The 27058-nt window shown below is 33.2% G+C and overlaps 1 protein-coding gene across 1 annotated transcript in view; it reads left to right on the top strand.

Moving 5' to 3' along the window:
* The window catches only part of LOC105209111 (uncharacterized), a 244326-nt gene that overhangs the window by 55140 nt on the left and 162128 nt on the right, over positions 1-27058 (top strand). The gene's annotated exons all lie outside the window — the stretch shown is intronic.

Raw genomic sequence — 27058 nt, 5'->3', positions numbered from 1 at the left:
TCAAACAAACTTTTACAATGCTGACTTCTAATATACATACGCATATATGTAGTCAGCTACATTTTCTCCATTACATCCATATACCTGTGCTTTCTTGGTCTTGTTTAAAGAAGACGGAACTGTTAGTCGTATATAAGTGCATATATATTACCATAAGAATATACGTACAATCCAAAGAATTCAGGTAAGCTATACATTTTCTGCTTTGCCTTTGCGCTGAATTTATTTTTTGTGATGCATGTAGCGTAAAAATCCACAATATCATATTTACACGAGTACAAGTAGTTGTCGGTGGCAAAGTGCATGTTAAATAATCTTAATATCCATGCTTGCTATTTTTCTGACTTAACAGTGCGTAGCGTAAGCACTCGAACATAAATTTTATATTTTTCGCAGCATTATGATATTTCTTCTTTGTCACTTTTTCAGCAAAAGCATTTAAATTTAAATATATGGTATGTATGTTTATTTAAATTTTTCCTAAAAGTATGCTATTTTTTTTGTTTTTAAAAAAAGAAAATTATAAATTTGTTTCCCGCTTTTCATTGCGACTTGATTTGGATGCAATTAATTATTCAGTTTATTTTAATGAAATAGAAAATTTAATTGCTTATTTGAATACAATTCCCTCTTGTCACAGTTTACCAAAGCTAAATGCTACTGCTGTGACATGAGTTAATTGGGAAGTTTTACGGATAAATAAATACATCGATCCATTATATGAAAAAATAAGAAGGTGCAATTCATGCTGCTTTAGAAAATATCACACATATTCATCTTCTCTATTCTCTATAAATAATTGACAATGATGTAGGCATAATAGTTATTGGTTATATACGTCTGTGAATATAGTAATTGAAAGTTGTTAGTGTTTTCGGTATATAAAGACTCTCGATTATGAAGTAATTTTTTATTGCTCGAAAGGTATATATAATATAGTTATATGCTTTACATAGCAGCGTAAATATTAATCAGATTTTAATTATTCATCTTTAGTATATAAATATCTTTCTCATTAACTTAGTAATTACTAAATACAATGCAAAAGGGAATACAAAAGTTACTTATACGCAGTGGTAGATTTTGATTGACAATACCCAGCTGTCCCGTGACCTAATAGAAAACTTTGCTGCAACATTATTATTAATTATAATTATAAACACAATTTCTATCGCACTATTTAAATTCTAGTGAAATTCTAGTTTAAGCATTGCCGAATTCTTTGCGAAATCTCAGATCTAATTTACAGCTAATTATAAAATTTAATTTTACTAGTTCTCTCAACGGAATAGAAATATGAATCTATTTTGTTATTTATTCATGATATTAATTTTGGTTTGTAGTAATGTATTCAATTTATTTAGAAGTATATTTTTAACTTTTTTTATACGTTAAGAGTAAGATATTAGTGAAAGCTATTTATATATAGTAAATTGAAATAAGAAAAAAATTTAATGGAACTACATTTTTATAGTGAAGGATACAGCTTTATATGGGAAAAAAGAAACTAATTCCACAACAGTTATCTTCTCTGTTCAGCATGAGTAGGCAAGCGCATCAACAAACAAGTAGAATTAATGGAGGTCGACGACTTTACAGTCGTTTAATACTTTACATCGGCAATTAGTTCCATCAAACCGAAAACAGTTGTAATCCTCCTTTTAAGTAGTCGGTACATATTATAATCACATGCAGATGAGGAGGGAAATCACGAAATATGTATATATAGTTATGCATATATGTATGTATGAAAAGCTTAAAGCAAAAACGAAAACACCTTACAACTTTCTCTCTCTCATTTCGAAAACAGCAATTTGTTATTGGAGTATGTGACATAATTTTACCGCAAACAGATCCGAGAATAAACAATAACAAAAATGCTGGCATTTTGTCTTTAACTCAGTTATCACTGAATCCATAATTTCATCTACCGTCAAAGCGTTTGTGCATTTCTTCGTCATGCTGTCAGACTTGCTACAAACCATCAATCAAATACAAGACTGTGTGAGAAAGCATAAAAATCTCACGTACTTGCAAGCACACACATGATTGGCAAGCATAACTCAAGGTTATATAATTTCAATGGTTTGTAAGAAAAAGCAAAGTAAAGTTAGTAGAAATTGGAGAAAACAACAGCTTCTTATATGCTTGTTTCCTTAAATTTGTACATTTAAAGCCCCAAAAGAACACCGTTACAGAAGCAAAATAAAAGTAAATAAAATGTAAGTAAATACATGTGCATTTAAGAGACACCTGGCAAAACACAAAGACAAACATTTTGCCTGCCGCCAATAGACAATCCGATTAGGAATGTTACGTATACGCACTAGGCGCCAGACACCATTGAAATGCCTCAAACTTACAAATGAGTAAAAGCTTTATGTAATAAGTGGGAATTAGGCTCATGATAATTTAAACACGATTCACTGAAAGTGAAAAAAAATCTTAATATAGAGAACACAGAACGTGTATACACAGACATAAACACACTCTTCACTATTAGACAAATTGTGGCAAATGATTTCACTTGATTTGCATTTCACAGACTCGAGAAAGAACTAAGTGCGATAAAAAAGAGCACTTGGCGTGCAATAAACGTAAATTGAAAAATAAAGGAAAACTGTATATACATAAGTAGGAATGGTGGTTTAAAAAAATATTAGCAACAAATGGTGTGTTTATTGATTCCCAGGGAGTGTTTACATTAATTCAAGCTTTCGCTATTTAAATAGAGTAAAATAAGTTCATTGTTTTAGAATTTAATTAGCATAAAAATTGAATTTTGAAAACAGATAAAATTATAAAACGCTTTTAGTAACTTTAGTCTCACTGAGAAAGTTTTTTGTTAATAAGAAATCGTGAAATATTGTTTTATCTTCTATTCAATGTAATTAAGTGTTGCTATAGCAATTAATATTTCATGTACACAATATTAATTCTCCCGTAATATTTAGCTTATCTTCAGGCATCACTATATTTAATTGGCAAGTGGATAATATAGCGCTGTGCATTAGCTGACAAAGGAGGGCTCTTCAATGGCAAGGGAAATTAGTTTACCCTTACTGCACTAAATTCAACAAGAAAGAAAGTATATGTAAACAATCCCTACCCTAAGGTCATTGACCTCGACCAAAAATGTAAACAAACCTGACATTACGTGATCTCCAAAGAAAAAAAAATAAAGAAATTTTCTGTAAAACATAAAGCCTATAAACCATATCTCTCATTTGCCGCACCAGCAGCCCATAAATATGTATGTAAATCAGATTCTGCGGTCGAACAAAACTTTCAAAGGAGGTGTAAAATGTTTTAGGAAAAGAGAAAATATTAATAAAAATAATAATTCCTAGGAAAGCGTAAAGAAAGACTTATAACATTACAATAAGGCAGTAAATCCAGAATTCCGTTATTGTTTCCTTGACACATTGCGTCGATTATTTTTTTTTTTGCTGTGTGTTGATTTTGTATGTTGATATATCTTTCGAAAATATGTAAATTTTACCAGATTACCCAGATGCTTACACAACATGAAATGTAGTTTCTACAATTGGTTCATCAATTTCTTTATTAGGAATTCTTTTCTTCTTATTTATTATTTGAGAGAGATTAGTTACTCAACGTCAAGTAATTTATCCAATACAACTTAGCCATTCAATTGAGGAGTGACTCGTGATTTTTATTAGATATTCTTTTTTTGGACGAAACAGTAAATTGAAATTTAGTCTTGATTTGATGTTAATGTCAACAAACTTGTGGTTCTGCTTTGACTTGTTTAAAATCTGAAATTCTGAATCTGAGGAGATCTTTCTCTGTGTTTTCTTTAATCTGTGAAACAGTTATAAGTACTAAAATATGATGCCTTTATGCTTTTGACATTTATCCAATTTGGATTAAGGAGAAATTTAGTTGAAGGAGCCTTCTATTTCAGCTTTTATTAAAATATTTTAAATTTTATTTTGCAAAATATTTTGTAAAAGCAAAAGTAAAATTCTTATTATTTGTCAATTGCAAAGTCGATACAAATTTCTGATATTTCTGAGTCATTTATATGAGAACATTTTAAAAATACTCTACTGCTGGAGTTATACGCTTATAGAGAGCGTTATTTAAAGGCTAACGTGAACTTTAATGCGATTAAATTGTGTAAGTTTGTTCCACTATGTCAACTATTATCATCTTTGAGAGGGAGTGTTAAATTAAATGAAAGGCTAGAAATTAGTTAAAGTTAGTAGATATGTAGGTAGAATAAAGCTTTGAAGCATCTAGCAGTTCTGAAAGTCAAATAACCTGCACATTTCTTGAAATATTTCCGAAACAAGATAGAAAAAATCAGGCAATATAATCTATTCTAATTGATGCGAGAAAATAAATATCTCCAAAAGAGATTGTGTTATATAGTACCAAAACTGATGTGATGTCAACCGTATTATATTTGCTAAATACGCTTTAGTCTTGATTACTTTTTTACTGTTTCTCATTAAAGCTAAAGCTTGTTGGATTATATTCCTTAGTTTCAGACTATTCGCTCCCTTTAAATGAATGTTCGTTTTGTCTTCATAATCTTATGGGACAAATTCACACGTGCTTGTTTATTGATCTCTTTTATTGCTGAGGGGATTTAGGAGTCGTCACATGTGACTGACAATTCCACTGAGCAACGTTAAACCGTCGAAAACAGATAAAATGGCTTTGGGATAAGTTTATATGCCCACAAATAAAAACTGTTTCGTCTGTATATATGTATTTACATTTACGAATATGGGAAATTTAAGTTGTTTGCACGAATTTAAAATTGTATTCATCGGCCAATAAATATATTCGCTTCTATACGAAATCAAAATATTCTAAACTTTATTTTGAGGTTAATATCGTATACGGGCTGTTTTAGGTAATATCGAGCAAAATCCGCATTTGAAAAAGCGCAAACTTGAAAACCTTTCATTCATATCATATCAATCAGAAATGCAGAAATGAGAGACTTCAAAATTTTTGAATTTAATTTCTACGTAAAGAGTTTATTAGCCTAAGCACACCGATAATGCTATCCTTCTTGATACAACTCGGCTCTGTTGAATTTCTCAGTTTTCATCTTTTCAGACTTCAAATATTTTCCAACTTTACTCTAAAGTTTCCTTGCACAGACACACATTTGCGCACATAAATATTTCTTCTTCTTCTTAAACTGTACTTTTACACAGCCGATTTATTTATTTATGTTCGCTTGAAGGGTAAATTTTTTTTGATTTTTCGCCACTTCAGGCATCTGACTGTGACTCTGAAAATTAAGAAAAATTATGAAAAGGTGACAAGTATGACACTTCACACGAAAGACTAACCTTCAAGTGAGTTTATTTTACTTATTTGACGTGCAATAATGTTCAATGATTATTTCTATAGATATTGTAATATGGTATACACATAAGTTATGGATAGAAATATAATAACTATTGAAATTATAATTAAAATTTTACTAAACATCTGGATAAACTTAGGGAAATGGTTTTAAAATTTCGACTGAGGTTCTGTGATTAAAATATCATTAATTAAGTGATGCATTTTACCGTACTTCAAAGTGCTATGGTGTATATATTATAATAGAAGCTTCTGGCGTATTTCTATATCCGTGTATTTGAAAGGAAATCTCGTTGAAAAACAACACTTGTGTTAAAGTGTTTGAGGTTAACTACAGTGTAAATAAATTAAATATGTGTGCTCCTTACTTTTGTCAAGCAAAATAAATACAAGTAACTTTTCTTTTCAAACATTTCGAAAGACTTTAAAAAAAGAAAGAGAAGAAAAATACATAAACATATTCATACAGTAAACAGGAAGGTAAATGAATAAGCAAGCTTGTACAGATCTAAAAAGGAAATATTCTTCCAACACATGTGCAAACGGGCACAACTCAGTGAACCTTCCAAATGGACACTGTATAATATTATGACGGTAGCTCTAGGATAAAATGCCATTTATTTACTAAATAACATGCCTTTTGCATAGATTTTCATGTATTATTGATAGAGTTTAAGATTTCAGTTGCTAAAGGGTGGAGAAATATGACTGTTGATTTATGGAAATAAATTCATTTGCCTTTTCAAATATTGAGTTTCTCATAATGTTTATGGTGCAATGCCAAATGCTGAAATATTTTATAAAATATTTTTTAATATATGCGGAATATGCTAGTGTGTAGTTCTTGACCGTAAGCTATTGTGTGACAATTGAGAAATCAATTAACAGTTTTGCAGTGTGACAAGCGTGTGATAAAGGCATTTCTTTTTGTTTGTATTATACATATTGTTCAATTGCTTCAAGGTGAAATTTTACCCTAGCCCTTACTAGCTTTTACATGGGTAAGCTCGTATTTTCTCCATTGAGAATAAAAATGTTGCATCAAAGAAACTCATCCCATCCAGAAAGTTACAAATTTACACTAATAAGACCGTACGTAATAATTCATAGTTAAATTGTGGTCGCCTGCAGAAAAATGTGTAAAAAAGTGAATTGACTTTCTTGTGTACGCGGAAAAAAAAATAAATGCTAATTAAAACTAAAAACAGGCCATAAGACCAACTATGCAGTTAAGACATTGGCATGCTTGTTGGGCATTTTACAAGCTGATATGACATGAATGCCATAAATGAAGATATAAAAGTAGAATTTGAAATAAAGGATCGTACTAGGAGGGGGCATATTTGGATGTAATTTTTTTATAGAAGTAGGTGTGGCCCCGCCCACAAATCGGTTATTTGTATTTAACTCGCAAACTAATAAAGCTATATAAACCAAACTTTCTGCAGTCGGTTCTCTTACATACCCCACCACATGAAATCAGATAATAACCACGCCCACCTCCCATACAAAGGTTAGGTTGAAAATGACCAAAAGTGGGTTAACTAACTAACGAAAAACGTCAGAAACACCAAATTTTACATAAGAAATGGCAGAGGGGAGCTGTACTTAGATTTTTTACAAAATGGAAAATGGGCGTGGCATCGCCCACTTATGGGTCAAAAACCATATCTCAGGAACTACTCGACCGATTCGAATGAAATTCCGTATATAATATTTACTTGACACCCTGATAACACGGACAAAAAATGGGCGAAATCGTTTCACAACCACTACTACTTTCCTTATAACTCAATTTTGATCTCCATCTTATTCCTTCACTTTATAATGTAAATATAAGGAACCAATGAAGATAACGGAATAAAACTTTACACAATTAGTGCATATCATCTCTGGCTTTACTTGTGAAAAAATTGTCGAAAACAGACCATAACTTTTCAAGGCTCCAGTTATCGAACATGTTGAACTCTGCGCCTAAGGATAAATTTTAGCCGAAAATATGGGTAAATCTCTCAGATATTTCAATTTAATTCAGAGGAAATTGTTTTCTTCTAATAGTGTGTCTCTGTTCCAAAAATTCTTAAAATCGGATCATAATAATCATAATACGGGGAGCTTTATTCCGCATATATGTATTGGTTAAATTTCTTCAATAAATTGCGAGAGTATAAAATGTTCGGTTGCACCCGAACTTAGCCTTTCCTTGCTTGTTTTATTTTATATTTTACATTTACATTTTGATTAATTTTAACAATATCCAAAATTTAACTGCTTTTGTAATCACCGTACCCAAAATTATCGAAATCACATCTAAAATTGCTAATGTGTTCACTGAACAGTGATTGTTACTTTCGAACTGCTATTGCTACAGTAATCGAATTAGAATTACTGAATTCCTATATGTACTGTAATCGAAAAAATACACTGAAACACCGAATGGTAATACTTTAATGGCGACGCCTTTAAATCCGTACAATGAGTTCAACGGCGATCCATCTATGCCTCTTGTGCCACCGAATGCAGCGGGTAGTGGTGCCATATATATGCATATGCCAATGCAGCGCCAGCACATACTTATGGTATTTAGACGACACCACAACCAGGCGCAACACCAGGCGCTGCCATGAGCACGCAACCGATACCAACATCAGCTTTCATCAGTTACGCTGCACCACCAAATGGTGGTCCACCACCCCCACAACAGTTTATGCAATTACCAACAATAAAACGTCTTTTATTTACACAGCTACGAACTGTGCTGCTATTTTTAAGGTCCTTTTCACGAAAATATTTGTATAAGCTTAATGTTGACCGAAATTCAATTTTAATTGTTGCTTCATCACAGAGGCGCTTGTAGACTTATGTCTATCGGTTTGTAACACTTGTTTGGTTTTTTGTACATTACTATTTTATTGAGGATGGGAAAAATTTTCAATGAAATTATAAATTGAACTTACGATAAATTTAGTAAGGCCCCTTGTCAATATTGAGAAAATAGGTGTAATATAATGCTAATACATACTAATTTTCCAAAAGAATAAAATATTTCTGCAACAAGCTGAATAGATTTTAAAAAGTAAATGTTGAATTTGTTTACAACTTCAAGATATTTAATTTCATTAAAGTATCAGTTCGGTTCGGTGGTGAGATTTCACGAGCAGTAATTTTATCTTAGTTGCCTTACAAAAGCCCTATAAGGTGAAATTATTGAAGTTCTAAGGAGAAATTTAAAGCCGTTGAAGAGATAATATTTTAAATAGATTCTGTTCTCAAAAAAGTAAAAAAAAAAAATTACAAAATTCCCGAAAGAAATATTTAACACTTTGACCTAAGTCTAGTTGAAATTTAATGATGTAATATGTCGACTTCGCCAGGGCCCGAAATATGGTCGTCTGTAGTACTAGATTCCAGCATAAGAAAATCCATCAAGCTACTTGGCTGTCCCCGGATCGAATCACTCGCAACCAGATCGATCATGTTGTGATAGATGGACGACATGTCTCCAGTGTTTTTGATGTGCGTACGCTTCGTGGTCCCAACATCGACTCGGACCACTATCTTGTAGCAGCTAAGATACGCACCCGCCTCTGTGTAGAAAAGCGCACACGCTTGTAAATATATAATTAGATTTATTTAATTAACCACATGTGTGCATCAGTAGTCATGTGGTTATGTTTCTCTCGCAAACTCGCTTGAAACTAAAACTGAAATTAGTGATCAGCCAAGTGTTCAAAGCAATTAAAGAAAGTGGTGAAATATTTGGTTGTCTAGTGGCGAAGCAGTCGCAGATCGTTATGGTTTTGATGTTTGCGGTGGCTCATTGAAGGTGATAGTGTGTGGAAGAGTCAACACGAATACTTACTAACATAGCTAAATGTGATATCTACGTATGCACACGCATAAAGGCGACTCTTCTTTGAGAATGCTTCAATGGTTCAATTATAATATGTGTGTGAAGTGTTGTAAATTTCATACGGCAATTGCCTCCAGTAGCCACAATTTCAATGGGTTTAAAACCTTTTGCATAAACCCAGCGACAACTCTTATTGAGTGCTCCTTTGGCGGTAATTCGCTGAGATTTCTTGCCAACTGCAATGAGCTCTTCTTCTCAATCTATATTATGCTGCTTAGCAGTAATAAGACTTAATAGTACAACACTTCGGTTATAAAACTATGCACCGACACCACCACTGCGTATACGCGGCTATAGAAAATGAAAGAAAAGAGTGAGAAATAGAAAAATATCAAATTTGTAACTTTACAATGTTTCATTCGTACGGAGGTTGCTTATATATCGCGGCTATAGAAAATGAAAGCGAACAAAGGCATTTCATTCCAACGACATGGTGTGAAAGGATAACCGACATTTCTGACAACCACTTACGTTACAAGTGACAGGATAAGAGAGAGTGAGAAATAGAAAAATATTAAATGTGTAAATTTACAATGTTCCATTCGTACGGAGGTCGCTTATATGAACATTTCGGTTGATTGGTTGGTAAGTGACCACATCGATATGTTTGTATTACTTCGATCTGTTTGTATTACTAGGTAATTAACTGGCACTTGGACGTCTCCGTTACTTGTGTGCAGATATATATCTAAGCTTACATTTGTTGCTTTTTTATTGGTGCAACTCGCACATATAAATCGGTAGTATACTCGAAAGAATATGAGCTTGGAAAGTGCCAGTCATGCTCGGGCATGTGTATCATATCTACGACTACTACTCCATGTATACACATACAGATAAAGAATGCCTTTAGGTAACCGATTTTATGAGAGGATCTATTCTGCGTTTATTTAATCAAATCGTGAACAGATTTTCTTGGCGCTAAATGGTATTATGAGATGTTCTAAAAGCATTCGTTGTTGCATATATAAATATAATATGCAATGGATTCCTGGAAGTTCACTGCGTTAAAAATGTTACTTTAATAAAATTGTTAATTATGTATGAGGTTTTTACACAATAATGTCGGAAAGCTCAAAAAATGTATTATTAACATATACTTCATTACTCATGGAAAAAATAGTTAATTTCATTGTTCTATGGAATTCCAGTACGTAGTTTTTTTATCAATCAATTACAGTTTTTCATTTAAAATCCTTTAAATATTAAATTTTTATATAAAAAACTAAAACTATATAAATAAAATTCCGAGCAGCGCGTTAGTACTCATACATATGTATACTTATTGAAGCATAAACATTTTTTCACTCACATGAACATGTATTTTAAAGTCGTTATTTAAATTATTCGTTATACTTTTCATTGACAGCTCAGCTGGTAATGACACAATAAAAATGTGTGAAAGTTATAAAAAATATGGCCAACAGTTACATAAGCATACACACGCTTATTTAACCCATCTTCGGCCGCTACATGAAATCACAGTAAGTTTTTAATTTCCTTTCGAAGGAGTGGTTTTATGATCATAATCAAGAATAATTAAAAGAAAAAAAATTTTTTTGACCAACCGTTTTCTTGATATGAACTGGTCGAAAAATCGACCGCTGGCCAAAAACCGTCTAGTGTGAAAAAATATATTTTTTTTGTTTTATTTTCTTTAAGAAAAATTTAATGATTTTAGTTCAAATTATTTGCTTTTATTTAAAAGATATGTATTTTTTTTATATAATACATGTATATTGTACAGACGTAAATTTAAAAATTTTGATGATATTCATCAAAACATTTAGTATGTAAACAAACGTTACACTTTTTGCAAGTAAAAATAGTATGTTTCTTCTTCTTCTTCTCATGACGGCGTGTACCTTTTCGTTGATCCGAGAGAGGTTCCATGGATGTCCAGAGTCCTCATCTTCATCTCCATTCTCGTAATCTTCCTTATTGTCGTAAGTCAAGAAATGGTTTGTGACTTCAGATCGAAAATCAATTTGTGAAAGTGGTTTCGTCTTTTGAAATTTTGCTAACATACAATGCAACTTCCATGCATTGACCATTGCGTTACGAAGTGCATTAATCCATATTGACCACCACCATATTTTTCCTCGTATACATATCCGATAGTTGGCCACAGCATTGTCATGAAGATCCACTCCACCCATATCGTGATTATATTCTTGTATTACTTTGGGCTGTGGTATGGTGATAGTTTTCTTTTGCTTCCGACAATATCTTTTAGCATATACCATTGGTTCGGCTGTGGAGTTATTAGTAATAACATTGACGACAGCGTTATCGTTCCACCGTACAGTCAATATTTCTTGTTGACCATCGAGTAGCTGGTCAAATGCCCCGCGTTTCTCTTTTTTTAAATTCCTCAAGGGCGATTTTGCCATCCTATTTTCATGTATAGTACCGGTTGCAAAAAATCGACGCTCATTCAATAGGCACATAAGATGATAGGATGAAAAAAATTGTCAAAGAAAATAATATGGCAGTCGAGGTCAGTTACGTTAGCAAGCAAATATAAAACAGACATGGCTTAAAACTCCGAACTGCATACATTTTTTATTGAGAGCATCAATAAGCGGGCGAACCTTGGCAAAACGTTCTACTGTATTTAAATCGGTGTTATCAGCGAGATGTAAGAACCGTTTTATTATTTTAAACCGATTACGACTCAACGCTTGTTTTACAATTGGAATTCCCATGTAAGGCCGAACAGACCAATAATGGTCAATATAAGGCAAGGTGTGATACCCCGAAATGTACAAAATACCAATAAACCTACGTATTTCCACTGGCGTGACGTTAATGGCAGCATTGTGTTGATTATATATGAGACGAAAAGGTTACATGCGGACAGGTGATGCCAGACTTAAAACGATAAAAGTATTAAATCCGAAAAAACTAAAGCAAGGGCCATTAAATATTTGATATTTTGAAGATATATACTTGCCTTTTACTTAATAATAACAAAAATCATGCTTGAAAAAATTTTGTCCTACTTGACGATTTCTGGCCAGTGGTCGATTTTTCGACCACCAAAGAGTATGTAGTTTTAAAAGTTAAAAAACTTTTAATATTGAGGTGAGTTTCTTTTGATTGTTAAAAGTTGATCTCTTGTCTTTGTATACAATTATAAATAAAAACAATTTTTTTTGTTTTCCCAATTTTTTTAAATTAAACAAAGACACTTTAAAAAATTATTTTTTTTATGATTCTACCAAATTTTTCATTTAATGTTTTAACTGAAAAAAACTATCCTTTATGTTTTAATTAAATTCAGAATTTAATTTTTCTGAAAACAAATCATGAAAATAGCACTTAGCTTCAGAAATATGGACCTCCAAAGTTGATGGTCGAAAAATCGACCAGCGGCCGAATATGGGTTAAGCGTTTTTTTATTTATGTAAATACAAACTGTGTGAGTTCGTACATTACTGCAGTCAATCCAACCTGTTATAAATTACGATGCAACTAGTTAACCAACTGTTGTTTTTTCCATACAAGTACTTTTTCCCCCGCTTTGATTCAATTGTCAAATTTCGGTCCGTCAGCCTCATATCAGTCGAAAATAGATAATTAATATAAATTTAAACTTATCAATTCTTCCTACAATTATTTTAAGTCAGAGGTTTCCTTATTAATTACATCTTATTCAAAAAGTTCTATAGCTGAACTAGTACATTCCCTGATGGGGTTGATGCTTCACTGGGTTATATGTATATTCATGGAAAAGCAAAATGTGTGTGCTCATATTTACACAGAGGATATTATCGTACTGTTGGAGAGCTGTGATTACGAATATGTCTTTTCTGCCACTTTTAGTGTTAAAGGTACAAAAATAGTTAAGTGGTTAATAGTAATCCATTTACTTGCATCAATAAGTTTCTACATAAACTGTCGATTTAACGAATTGGTGGCATTAAATGAAAAAAAAATACCTACAGATATTGAAACTAGTCACAAAGGTGAGGTACATTTTTTAAACATTTATCTGAATTTCTAATTATTTTATTCAATACATTTTTTTATATTCGTAAATTTTCGATACGTAATTTAATTTAATGGCATAGCGGTATACGCAAACAGTTGTTTTACACAACGGCTAACAGTAACATGCAGTGAGAAATGTAACAATGGTCTTGTAACATGTAACATTCATTGCATTCACTCATCCCTTATTACATACTCTATGTGTGTGTCTGTGTTACGGCATTAAAGAAATAATATGTCAGTCTTATTAATAATAGTGCACTTGATATCAGCCTTATATAAAACGATATGGCTTTAGTGATAATGAAGTAAGGAAGAATGAGGAAAATTGCTTCGAACTATAATTACATTGACCTAAAAATCGCCGTCTCAAGCTCAATTCATTGTAACTAATAACATTATTCAAGAACATGTTGCTTCCATTTACTCAAGTCCATTTTGCAAGTAGGGAAATGTGTCGGACACGAATAACCTTCAACTAAAAGTCAAATTAAACTCTTCACTACGAACCGTTACACAAGAGAAATGAAGCTGGACATTTTTCGCACTGCCAAGCTGAAACAAAATGTCCACAGTGACATAAAAAATAATGGAATATGCAAACATATAATAAAGATAAAAGTGTTTGCATTTCATGCAATTAACTCGTATACCCGTGGGTGATCATGTGCGAATTGCGAAAGTATGAAAAAATTTTAAAAATTTAAGCATGAGCAAGTAAAGTAAATAAATAAATACAAGAAAATAAATAAAGTTTATAATGAAATATACATATAGAAAATTCAGTTTGGTTATTATCACAAAAGAATATTTTGCTTTGGTTAAATTTTTTTATTTACTATATTTTCCTCTTTGATATTGCTTAAATTCGAACGAAGCACAACAACAAACATCTTTCATACGCATTAATAAAATTATTAATTTTTAATAATTACATATTACTTATTTATGTTTTTTGTGAATTTCTTTTTATACATATCTAACTGTATTTAAACTGTTTCAGAATAGTTACCGTTGAGTGACTTTTCGCCTTTTCTGAGATTAACACCATTTTAGGGTTTTTTGCTTTTTGCTTTTTTATTTGACTCCCTCCGTTTTGTTACTTTTCCTTGCCTGTAGGATTTTCTTTGCCAGTAATTAATCGTAATTAGTAGGAACAAGTAAGGAAGGAAGTAAGGAAGGGCTAAGTCCATTGAAAGTTGGAAACCATAATATTAAGTTAGAAACACCGAGGTAATCGTGTTCGATATATGGGGCCTTAAAAACCTATGGTCCGATTTCGGCGATTTTTAGAATGGGGCTGCCACACTATAAACATAGTATTTGTGCAAAGTTCTGCACCGATATCTTCACTAGTGCTTACTTTATATAATGTAAAGTAAACGATTCAGATCGTCTTCAAAGTTCTGGTATATAGGAAGTAGGCGTGGCTGTGAACCGATTTGGCCTATTTTCACAACATATCATTGAGATGTAAGGAAACTATTACAAACCAAGTTTCATTGAAATCGGTCGAGTAGTTCCTGAGATATGGTTTTTGACCCATAAGTGAGCGACGCCACGCCCATTTTCCATTTTGTAAAAAAATCTGAGTGCAGCTTCCATCTGCCATTTCTTATGTGAAATTTAGTGTTTCTGACGTTTGTCGTTATTGAGTTAACCCACTTTTAGTAATTTTCAACCTAATCTTTGTATGTGAGGTGGGCGTAGTTATTATCCGATTTCTTTCAGTTTTGGACTGTACTAAGAAGTGGCTAAACAAAATGACTGCAGAAAGTTTGGTTTATATAGCTCTATTGGTTTCCGAGATATGTACAAAACACCAATTTGAGGGCGGGACCACGCCCACCTCCCCAAAAAAATTACATCCAAATGTGCCCCTCCCTAATGGGATCCTATGTTCCAAATTTCATTTTCATAACTTTATTTATGGCTTAGTTATGACACTGTATAGGTTTTCGGTTTCCGCCATTTTGTGGGCGTGGCAGTGAACCGATTTTGCCCATTTTCGAAAGCAACCTCCTCAGGGTGCCAAGGAACATGTGTTCGAAGTTTCATTAAGATATCTTAATTTTTACTCAAGTTATCGCTTGCACGGACAGACGGACGGACGGACAGACATCCGGATTTCAAATCCACTCGTCATCCTGATCATTTACGTATATATAACCCCATATGTAACTCTTATATTTCTTGGTGACACAAACAACCGTTATGTGAACAAAACTATTATACTCTGTGCAACAGGTTGCGAGAGTATAAAAATGCTTTCCTAGTAAAAGTAATGATACTTTAAAGCAAAAGGGAATGATTTTGAGAAAGAAACCCTTTCTTAATAAAGCGAGATGCCCAACCAATATTCTTGTAAGTTATGTTGTGTTACAAGATACAAGAGTGTAGCGAGCAATTCGTTTTCCTCTTAGTATTATATTAAAAATCTCTGTTTGACTAATTGCTTCCAATTAAAATGATATTATACATTTACTTAATTTTTACAAGTTTTTACGCGAATACTATAACCCTCGCGGAGGAAGTGAGTTTACGCTCCTTATATCAAATTACCTCATATATTACGTCCTTATTGGCTGAAGTATGTGTTTCTATAAAATTACATTGTTGCAGCCGCTCAGTTTGGCACGTCTTCCATTTAAGTACCTCACATAACCTCAACTGCAGTCAACTCTTTGGCAGATTACGTTTGGAGCCTTTTTTGCTCAAGCTAATTACAAGGTGAAGTGAAGATAATTGCAGCTGCGGGATTTTGCACATTTGCCGAAGAAAGTAAAATAGTTAAGAATTCTTTTGGAGGATGTGCAAAGTGCAAATGAGTGTTAATTGAATTTCGTGTCATTATTTCGAAACAAACACAAAGTGCATTAAGGCAATTGTGGCATGCGACCTCAGTCAATTTACATAATTGGTAAATTCGCCACATTATTCTTCCTTTTATGAATTTCACAGCGTTTGACTTTCAGTGTTACATTCCGCTGCTACAAATGGAATGCATATTACAAACACGCGGTTGAACATTGAAGTCACTTGGTGTTCGCATTCCCTTTGTCATTACCCAGAAGTGATAAAAAATATATTAATAATATAATAATAATAATATTAATTATAGTGAAACGATAAGAATAGAGAAAGAGCTTTTATTGATAGTAATAAGTTATGTTACATAGTTCTCATTTTTTAAATATTTTTTACATACCAATGGACAAGCAAGAAAAGTTCCTCCATAAATACTCAGAAGTTAATCTAAGCTATATTATAGCACACCATAGTTTTTTGCCCGAAATATGAACTATCAAATATCAACTCGTGTGAAATGCGGTCACAACATTTTCTTCAAAAGACCATAAAATAAAGTAGCCTTTGAAAATAGTCCAGAGCTTTCGTCCTTATACTGTCATACATATTTACAAGATACAATGCTTTATATATGGCACCCCATTTATTAATTCTTTCCGTGGCAGTGGGCTCAATTGAGGAATGTTTGCCTTTATTAATTACATTCCGTATACACTTCTCCGCGCTAACCTGCAAAAGTAATTATCCACTTTCATTCTAACACTACCGTACATGTGCGCATATCCTTAATAAGACATTTAGTTAAGAGATCTTCACCTAATATTTACACATATGTGGGCGTGTTGGTAATTGATCAAAATAACAAGAAAAAACGTAAACTTCGGCTGTACCGAAGCTAATATACCCTTCACAGGTACATTTCTTTTAGTAACTATGTGTTTAAGCAAATCTAAAGATGTAAGAAAAAGGTAAGTAAAAAAAAGAAAACATTTTACTAATACTTTTTAGCCGGGTTATTTGCTAGGGACATTAAGGTTATATAGTTAACCGATCTGAACAATTTCTTCGGAGATTATATTATTACATTAAGCAGTAATCCATGTCAAATTTCGTGCAGATACCACGTCAAATGCGACAATTTTCCATACAAGCCATTGATTCCGATCGTTCGGTTTGTATGGCAGCTATATGCTATAGTGAACCGATCTGAACAATTTTGTCGGAGATTAAAGTATTTCTATGAACAATAACTCACACCAAATTTCGTGAAGATATGTAATAAAATGCGGAAGTTTTCCATACAAGCTATTGATTCCGATCGTTCGGTTTGTATGGCAGCTATATGCTATAGTGAACCGATCTGAACAATTTTGTCGGAGATTAAAGTATTTCTATGAACAATAACTCACACCAAATTTCGTGAAGATATGTAGTAAAATGCGTAAGTTTTCCATACAAGCCCTTGATTCCGATCGTTCGGTTTGTATGGCAGCTATATGCTATAGTGAACCGATCTGAACAATTTTTTCGAAGATTAAATTATTTCTATAAACAATAATTCACACCAACTTTCGTGAAGATATGTAGTAAAATGCGGAAGTTTTCCATACAAGCTATTGATTCCGATCGTTCAGTTTGTATGGCAGCTATATGCTATAGTGAACCGATCTGAACAATTTTTTCGGAGATTAATTTATTTCTATGAACAATAACTCACACCAACTTTCGTGAAGATATGTAGTAAAATGCGGAAGTTTTCCATACCATCCCTTGATTCAGATCGTTCAGTTTGTATGGCAACTTTATGATCCGATATCGGCAGTTCCGACAAATGAGCAGCTTCTTGAAGAGAAAATAACATCTGCGAAATTTCAAAAGGACTGATAGACAGACGGACATGGCTAAATCGACTCAGCTCAACATACTGATCATTTATATATATACTTTATAGGGTCTCCGACGCTTCCCTCTGGGTGTTACAAACATCGTGACAAACTTAATATATCCTGTCTGCTCAGGGTATAAAAACATTTTGGGCGGTCGCCAAATGAGTTGCTTAAAAGTAATTTAGTGATGAAGCTTTTGAAATATTAAAAGAAGGGGTACAATTGTGAACGTTTTTGGTGCTTATTTTTTCATTCTTAATAAAAATATAAATTTAGTAAGACAAGAAAAAGTTAACTTTGCACTGTAAAAATTTCTAGACCACATGGGGAGATATTCTTCTAGTGTGAGTTAACCACAAAATTACTTTGGAGAATGTGTTTACAAAGCGTTGCTTATAAGAAATTTCCTGTTTGTGTGCGCTAAAGAGGATGTTAGCCACGTAATCGCATTTCAGCTCGGTTGGTATGTAAGTAAGCGTGTACCATAGTTTGTCTTCATAACATTCTTTTCTTAGTATATCTATGGTGTAATTATGGTTTAGACAGCTCTTAACAACATCGAAAGTTTCGAGGAAGATAATGAAATAATTCAGAATCACTTTATTCGCACTGACTCCGATAAGGAAATTCCTGTGCCGACCAGAAGCCGAATCTAATTTCAACCCTTACACTGAAAATAGTGGTAGTTTGCGGCGAAATTTTAACCACATTGTCCCTATTTTGTTGCGCTCTCTCTCGGAATAAGTACGTATGCTAATAATCATTCGTTGTGGCAAACCACAAAAAATTTCTCAAGCAGTTTCTACAATAGTATATGATTACACTCATAAGCACATCTAAATAATTCGTATAAAGGTGTTCCGCTTAGATACTACTTAGCACAAAAAAAATGTATTCTTAAATAATATATTTCGTTCATACTTTTTGTGGTTTTCAATTTTAAACAAAATACTAAAACATAATGTATTTAAAATTTTGCCTGCATATTCTTATCCTCCCTTGTTATTTCTAGACGAAACCTTTAACAAACTTTTACAAAAGTTGCTCACATTACCACGTCTGTCTTACATTCGCTACTTTGGTGGTCACCATATAAAAATGTTTAATAAATATTTCAGACTTCTCAGTGCTGCTTCGGCGCTTTGTGCTTCATATGTAACCTTAATACAAAGTACTGTAAACTTTCATGTAAACTCTTTCAATATCAAGTTTAGAAAAGTAACTGTATTTATATGTATACGTATATTTCTAAGGATTTTTGTATGTCTGTATGCAGGTTTTTAAAAGTTTATATGTTGAACAAGTGACCACATTGTTTGATGTTTCCACATTTTCTTTAGAACAAATTCACTCATATCAGCCATATCAAAGTGTTTGTGTGTGTGTTTGCCCGTACATGACATGAGACCACTAAATACCTCGCTCCCCTTCTAACAGTATAATCACATTTGTTGGCGTCAATTTGCTAAATGGTCAAGTGCCGTTTAATTTCTCGAAGTAATTCAATCTGATTGAAAATGGTTGTAGACCATGGCCACAAGAAGGGCAATACTTGTACATGTCTGTAGACTAACAAAATTGGTGGGTGGCGTCAGTTGTCAGAATTTGTAAAGCTATTGAATTTGGCCTTTTGCTTTCTACTGTACTCTAAAACCAAGTCTGTAAATTTTGTTCAGCTTGAGTAGCATATCTGTCACTTGCAAGCAGTGATTTCATAGCCTTTTCTTGTTCGTCCTACTTCAGTTGATCAAAAGCTGAATGACAACGTGCCGTACTGTAGTAAAAGCAGAATTTCTCGTCTTCCACGTCATCGATATACTCAACAGTTTAATTGTATAAAAAATGTCCATATGTACTGCAAAAAGTATGAGCAACGATTTGCACACATGTAACAAGTGGCAACGAAAAAATTGAGTGTTCATACCCATAAGTAGTCGCCTATGTCCTTGTCATTTGATTTTTATGACATAATTTTCATATAACCTCACCGTGAAAAATGGTCACGAGAACAAAGATAATTGCCTTTAAGTCTCTAATACACATAAGCTGTTTGTGACTGGCTTAAAGAGCTTTAAATGATAATAGGAAATTGGAAATAGGTTGTGGTTTTCAGATGTAAAAATGTTTTTAGTCGCGGTACCCATGCGTGAACGTGCAATAAAAACATTGGTTAGAGAACTGATAAAGGTACTTTGAAAGCGGAGATGAAAGCCGAAAGCGTAAACTGCAAATAACTAAATAACTCGAATGAGAATATATACGGATCGGCTAGAATATAAATGCAGGAATATAAGCTCGCAAGATACTCTCTCCATACTTTCACCAAACAAATTAAAATAAAATTGAAGGGCTGCACAGCAACTTATTCCAAATCGAAACTGTTTAGTTAATTTTAGTTATATTTGCCATTGCTTAATTAAATACTTATTTCTACTTCCTGCATAATGCATTCATGTTTTTATGACATTCTGTATCTCTTATTGACTATCACTTCTGTTTCTATAAGAAATATTTTATAATTGCATCTTGGTTTTGCCACCTGGTAGTCGATCTATGTTGCACCCTGCAGTCTTAGTTTTAGTTCAATTTCTTCATTTTGCTTTACGAAATCTTTTCCCCGCCTTGCTCATCAACTAACAGTTAATGTCAACTACTGCAGCGCGTAAAACATGGCGTATACGTAATATTAATATATTCATAGGAAATGAGGACCCAGCAAAGAAACAGCGAAAGCGTAAAACTGAATATAAATAAAACTGTATAATATTTGCTGTGCCATAAAACACTTGCTGACGAAATGCTACGAAATAAGGAAAGGAAATTAAGCAATAGCCACGCGTTAAACGTGTGGGGGTATCGGAATAAATTCAAAAGCAAGAAAAGTGCATGAAATAAAATGTGCACAAATAAGTAAAAATTGTGGCAAATAGAGCTAAGTCACAAAAGAAATAGATTCATGTAATTGTAAAAATGTGGTCTATATAATTAGCACAGACTTTAAAGGACGAGTGGGTAATACTTTCATAATACAAATTAATCTGTGAAACAAAAAATTAAATCGCTGGAATTAATTATACAATGAGTTTAATGATGGATCTAGACTTCTTAACAAACTGATTTTAATTACCAATGCATCTATAAATGGAGTGCGATATCTATAGAACGCACGCTTTTGCTATTCAACTAGAATACTATTCCAATTACTCTTTCAGCTCAATACAATTTAATTAAACTAATCTAGTATCTAATTATAGCTAACTGTTTTTCATTTTGCCCATTCTGTCATCCGTTAACTGCTTCAGTGCATTTGCTAATTTCAACACGAAGTAAACAAGCTTTAGTCAGGAAAAAAATAAAATAAAAACATAACAAGCAACAGCCGTTGCGTAAATAAATTACAATTCACAAGTGCCTGGCATCATCTTGTTTTCAAGAATCAGCTCACAAAGAGCCTCTCTCAAAATACGCAACGTCTGCCAGACGTCTGCCAGACGCCATTGAAAATGTCAAATTCTAATTCACAAGAGTTTATAGGTGTGAATGACATCACTAATACTTAAATACGCTTCATTTATTCCGATCTTGTAATTGTATAGCGGGTATGAAAGCGAAGCAACTTCCACGCATAAACAGAACAGAAAATAAAAATTGTTGTTTATCAAGCTGCGTCAAATAATTTCGCGCAGGACAACGTCTGCGGGACCAGCTAGTTTTATATATATAATTTTCGAAGGTTTAGACTATATTTGTGCGTTTAGGACGAACTTTACGTTTTTGTAGGAAATGATTCGAAATATTTCCATACCATTTTTAAGTTGAGGTACTATATGAATTCCAAAAGAATAGAAAATTCAAGAATTACAAAATTATAAGTTAAGGGTTTCAGCGCAAAAAAAAACACTTTTTTGTGATTTTTTATCTCAAATATCGATTAAGCAATTTTATTCAAACCTTCTATAGTTTTGACTATGTTCTGTAATTTTTTCATGCAAAAATATTAAACTATTAGCCCGTGACAGAGCGTTAAACAATAAATTAAAGAATATTGCTTAGATCGGATTAAAATTTTGAGGACATTCTTGGAATGTTAAACAATAAGATAAAACAAAAAAAAAATCGATTTTTCGAAAGTGAAAACCCAGACTCCTCCCTTAACCACAGACTGAGGTGCCCCATATTCGCTATCTGTTAAATGGGCGATGCTACACCTCGATTTCGCAGATCAATAATACATATTTCGGAAAATATTCCAAAATATATCTAGCTTTGTGTCCGCACAAAAGTTGCTTATTTTCATATAAATTAATTTTAAATTATGATTTTGAAAAAAACCAAATTTTCAAAATTCAGCCTGAGCAACACCTTTCATTCAAATTACAATAATATGCTGAAATTTTTGAATATTTTTATGAGATTTTCACTGTTATCAAGTTTATCACTTATAGTTTTAAATGCTTAAACTTTAAGCATTTGTTCCCTTTCATGAAAATAGTTAAAAATTCGGTAGTCTTGAATTTAAAGAATTTCAATCTCTCTGCTTCTATGCTCACAACTCAGCATACATTAAAGCTAAGTGACTTATAATGATAGCAAATAGTAGCTTAGAGAATCTACTATAAAACTAAAGAAAGTATGATTTTTGTTAAATTTTTTGGAATATTTGCACAATTTTAGTACATTTGGGGAAATTTCTAAAATTTTCATATTTATAATAGTTTTATTACTAGTATAGAGATTACTTTATCTATTAAGAAAAGGAAATACACCTAACCCCACGTCCACTTAAAATATAAATAGATTAGATTTCACAAGACCCACCCAAAATATCAACAAACTTAACCTTATAAAATCCCATAACATATAACAAAACTAACCTCAAGTGATCCTTCAAAATGTTAACAAACCCCTCTTATAGATCAATGACCACGGCCAACCCACCCAAAGGTCATTGACCTCAGCCCAACCGTGAACAAACCCCACCCAAAATGTAAAAAAACCCCGACCAAAGGTCAATGAAAACTAACCCGAATATATGTAGGTCATTGACCTCGTCCATAATGTAAATAAACTCCGCCCGAAGGTCAATGAAAACTAACCCGAATATATGTAGGTCATTGACCTCGTCCATAATATAAACAAACTCCGCCCGAAGGTCAATGACTTCTTCCCAAAACGTAAACAAACCCCAATTAAAGGTCAATGACCAAGGCCCAAAATGTAAACAAACCCCGCCCGAAGGTCAAGGACCTCGACCAAATGTAAACAAACCCAGCCCAAAGGTAAATGACCTTACTTCAAAATGTAAACAATGTCACGTGATGTCAGGTTTGTTTACATTTTGGAGATCACGTGATTTCATTTTCCCAGAAATATCTATTTATAATTACATGTCGAAGAATGCATGTATGAATTTGTGGCATTTCCTTTATTTCGACTGTTTCTCCGTCAGTCGTTGGTTATTGTTATTCCAGCCCATTTAAATCAATAGTTGTTCCCACTCGTTCCTTATAAATCAGATAATCTGTTAATTAAAAAAAGTTGATTTTCACACATACATACATTAACAAACTGTTTGTCATAAGAAGCAACAATAATACCGCCTACAACACTAACTAACTTTCTGATTTGCTGAAATAGTATAAGGTAGTGATTATATGTTGTGAAAGCGCATCGATTTCTGTCAGCCACGTGACTATTCATCGGTCAACGTCACGTCTTGCCTCGTAAAAAAAGGTGATACTTCGATATTCGAATGAACTAAAACCATATCTTCTTCTTCTTCATAACTGGCGTAATCACCGCTTACGCGGTTATAGCCGAGTCCACAACAGCGCGCGACGTATCCTTCCTTCTGGCAGTTCGGCGCCAGTTGGAGATTCCAAGTGTAACCAGGTCCCTCTCCACCTGGTCCCTCCAACGGAGTGGAGGTCTCCCTCTTCCTCGGCTTCCACCAGCGGGTACTGCATCGAATACTTTCAGGGCTGGAGTGTTTTCGTCCATTCGGACAACATGACCTAGCCAGCGTAGCCGCTGTCTTTTTATTCGCTGAACTATGGCAATGCCATTGTATAACTCGTACAGCACTTGGTTCCATCGTCTGCGGTATTCGCCGTTGCCAATGTTTAAGGGACCATAAATCTTCCGCAAAGCCTTTCTCTCGAAAACTCCTAGTGCCGTCTCATCGGATGTTGACATCGTCCACGCTTCTGCACCGTAAAGTAGGACGGGAATGATGAGGGACTTGTAGAGTTTGGTTTTTGTTGGCAAGAGTGATTCTGCGTTGGATTTCCATGCTGACATTGTTATTGCTGTTAATGCTGGTTCCCAGGTAAACGAAATTATCTACAACTTCGAAGTTATGACTGTCAACAGTGGCGTGGGAGCCAAGACGCGAATGCGCTGACTGTTTGTTTGACGACAGGAGATATTTCGTCTTGCCCTCGTTCACCACCAGACCCATACGCTTCGCTTCCTTATCCAGTCTGGAAAAAGCAGAACTAACGGCAGGGTGTTGTTTCCAATGATTTCGATATCATCGGCGTACGCCAGTAGCTGTACACTCTTATAGAAGATTGTACATTCTCTATTTAGCTCTGCAGCTGGTATTATTTTGTCCAGCATCAGGTTAAAGAAATCACACGAGAGTGAGTCACCTTGTCTGAAACCTCGTCTGGTATCGAGCGGCTCGGAGAGGTCCTTTCCGATCCTGACGGAGCTTTTGTTGTTGCTCAACGTCAGCTTACACAGCCGTATTAGTTTTGCAGGGATACCAAATTCAGACATCGCGGCATAAAGGCAGCTCCTTTTCGTGCTGTCGAAAGCAGCTTTAAAGTCGGCAAATAGATGATGTGTGTCGATCCTTTTCACTGGTCTTCTCCAAAATTTGGCGCATGGTGAATATTTGAATGAACTAAATACAAGTATTAAGAACAAAAATATTTTAGAAGAAAAGAAAAAAATTTTACTCATACACCTTGAACTCTCATTGCTCTTTGTATGATAAATACAAAATATTTTACCAAATTCTTTACATGCATTTGAAAATGTAAACCCTTTCAGTTTTATTTTCTTATCTCACAGTAAACATGCAGACACATATTTTAATAACCACTATTTGGTCATGAAGTTCGAATGTGCGGCACCTGAAGTGTTAACGGTCATGTACATTTCTTTTATTCTTTCTAAACCTTTTCTGAATCAGTAAGACTCCACAGCTGTATTAAATATTAGTGATGCACGAATGAGCAACGAAAGCAGAAAGAAAAAATATTACTCATACGCCAGAGTGAGCAATAATCATTCCGCAATTCCCTTAAGACGGACCGTAGTCGCAAGTTATTTATGATTTCTTCTATGAAATGTATTAATTCCAGGCTGCTAAATGCAAATTGCTTACACTTAATTGCGACTTAAGAGAAAAATTATCGATTATTCAACTTAATATAAGAGTTGTATAATGATGTCTATAACAGCCGCAAAAAGGAATTTTTAAATTGTAAATTGTAAATTAGAAAATTAGTTGACTAAATTAGAGGGACAAAGAACAAACGCATCACATTAGTTGTTTATACATTATTTACGTATAAACTCACCAGGTAATAAATAAAACTTAGTTAGATGATTTTTACATTCGAATTCATATTTGCTGATAGAACTAGTAGTTGCTGTCATATAGAATCAAAAGCAATTCAATCTCACTTACAAGTCATATTAATTAAGTTGGAATTGTGGTTTCAAGCAAGCATTCACAAATCATTACACATGTCACAGATACAATAAATTTTGACATTCAATAGATGACAAAGATAACCAAAAATATTATGTAAACGAACGTTATAGTAATTCAATATTTGAATGACCCCGAAATGAATAAGTAAACGCAGATTTCATTTGCTTTGTACTGAAGATCATACAATCAATATTTACAAAAGGGTAGAACTGTTCACCGGTAAATCTAATTAGAAATTATTTAGTTGATTAATGTACACCAAGTTACACTGAGTTTCGCATTTTCGTCAATGGAAATAATTTTGATGTCGTCAATACAATATAATAAATAAGTATAACAAATTTTCTTATTTACATAGGGCTAGGCAAATTTTGAATATTTTGAAATTAGCATTTAAATTGTTAAACAATAAGGTTTTTAAATGTTTGCATTTATAATTGTTGTTGTTTTTATTCTCACACTTGATTAGGAAAGTACAAAATTCAGAATTAAAAGAAACATGTTAAATAAATCTACCGACTGTTGCTTCCTTAGTAGCAAATAACAAAACATTGTTTTTTATGTTCTCATATAACTCATTTAAATACGAGCTATAAAAAAAAATCTAGTTTTCTAAACAAGCTAATTTTTTTTTTATTATTTTTTCAGAATTGCATGGAAGCCGTTAACGAATTGCTGTCTGGTTGGAAACAAAACCTTTCTAACTAATAACACCGGACAGACTGGTAAAACGACTTGTAACAATTAACGACTGGAAAGCCTTTTGTTCTGTGAGGGCTGAATGTGATATTTATGTATAATATATAATTAGTATGACATGTCATATTATAGGTGGATCATTTCTATATGTATATTTAATAAATAAAATTGAAAACGCAAAGGTATTTGGTTTTAAATAGTTTTTCTGATGTCACAAGACAACGATAAAGGTAAGTAACCTCTATCATATATAAGCTTGTTTAAAAAACTATGCAAAATTAAGGCGTATCCTTGCCTTGAATTTCTCACGTACAATTTCTAATAAAGAAAATATAATAAATACAACTAATAAAAAATTCATTAATACTCACACATATAATAGCTTGGCTTATTGCCAAAATTTGTGGAATTATAGATTGCTAGTGAAATCCGTTACGACTTTGTAAACACTGAAATATTCGTGCCAAATTCCACCGAATAGCAAAAGTGCAAACTTCATCCAATTTAAAAGTAAATTTTTAATTCAAATTCGCATGAAGAAATCACATTGCTTAATGGAAATATGTAGTATAGTATTGTTTGCCGTCGTAAAGTCTGATTGACCTGTTGTTGTGAGGGATTAAATAGCTTAGATTCACATTTGATTTTACTTTTCTCATTATTATTTTATTCAAA

The sequence above is a fragment of the Zeugodacus cucurbitae genome, chromosome 5 (assembly GCF_028554725.1).
Source record: "Zeugodacus cucurbitae isolate PBARC_wt_2022May chromosome 5, idZeuCucr1.2, whole genome shotgun sequence".
Taxonomy (NCBI): Eukaryota; Metazoa; Arthropoda; class Insecta; order Diptera; family Tephritidae; genus Zeugodacus; species Zeugodacus cucurbitae.
This window is presented reverse-complemented; position numbering and strand designations above follow the sequence as displayed.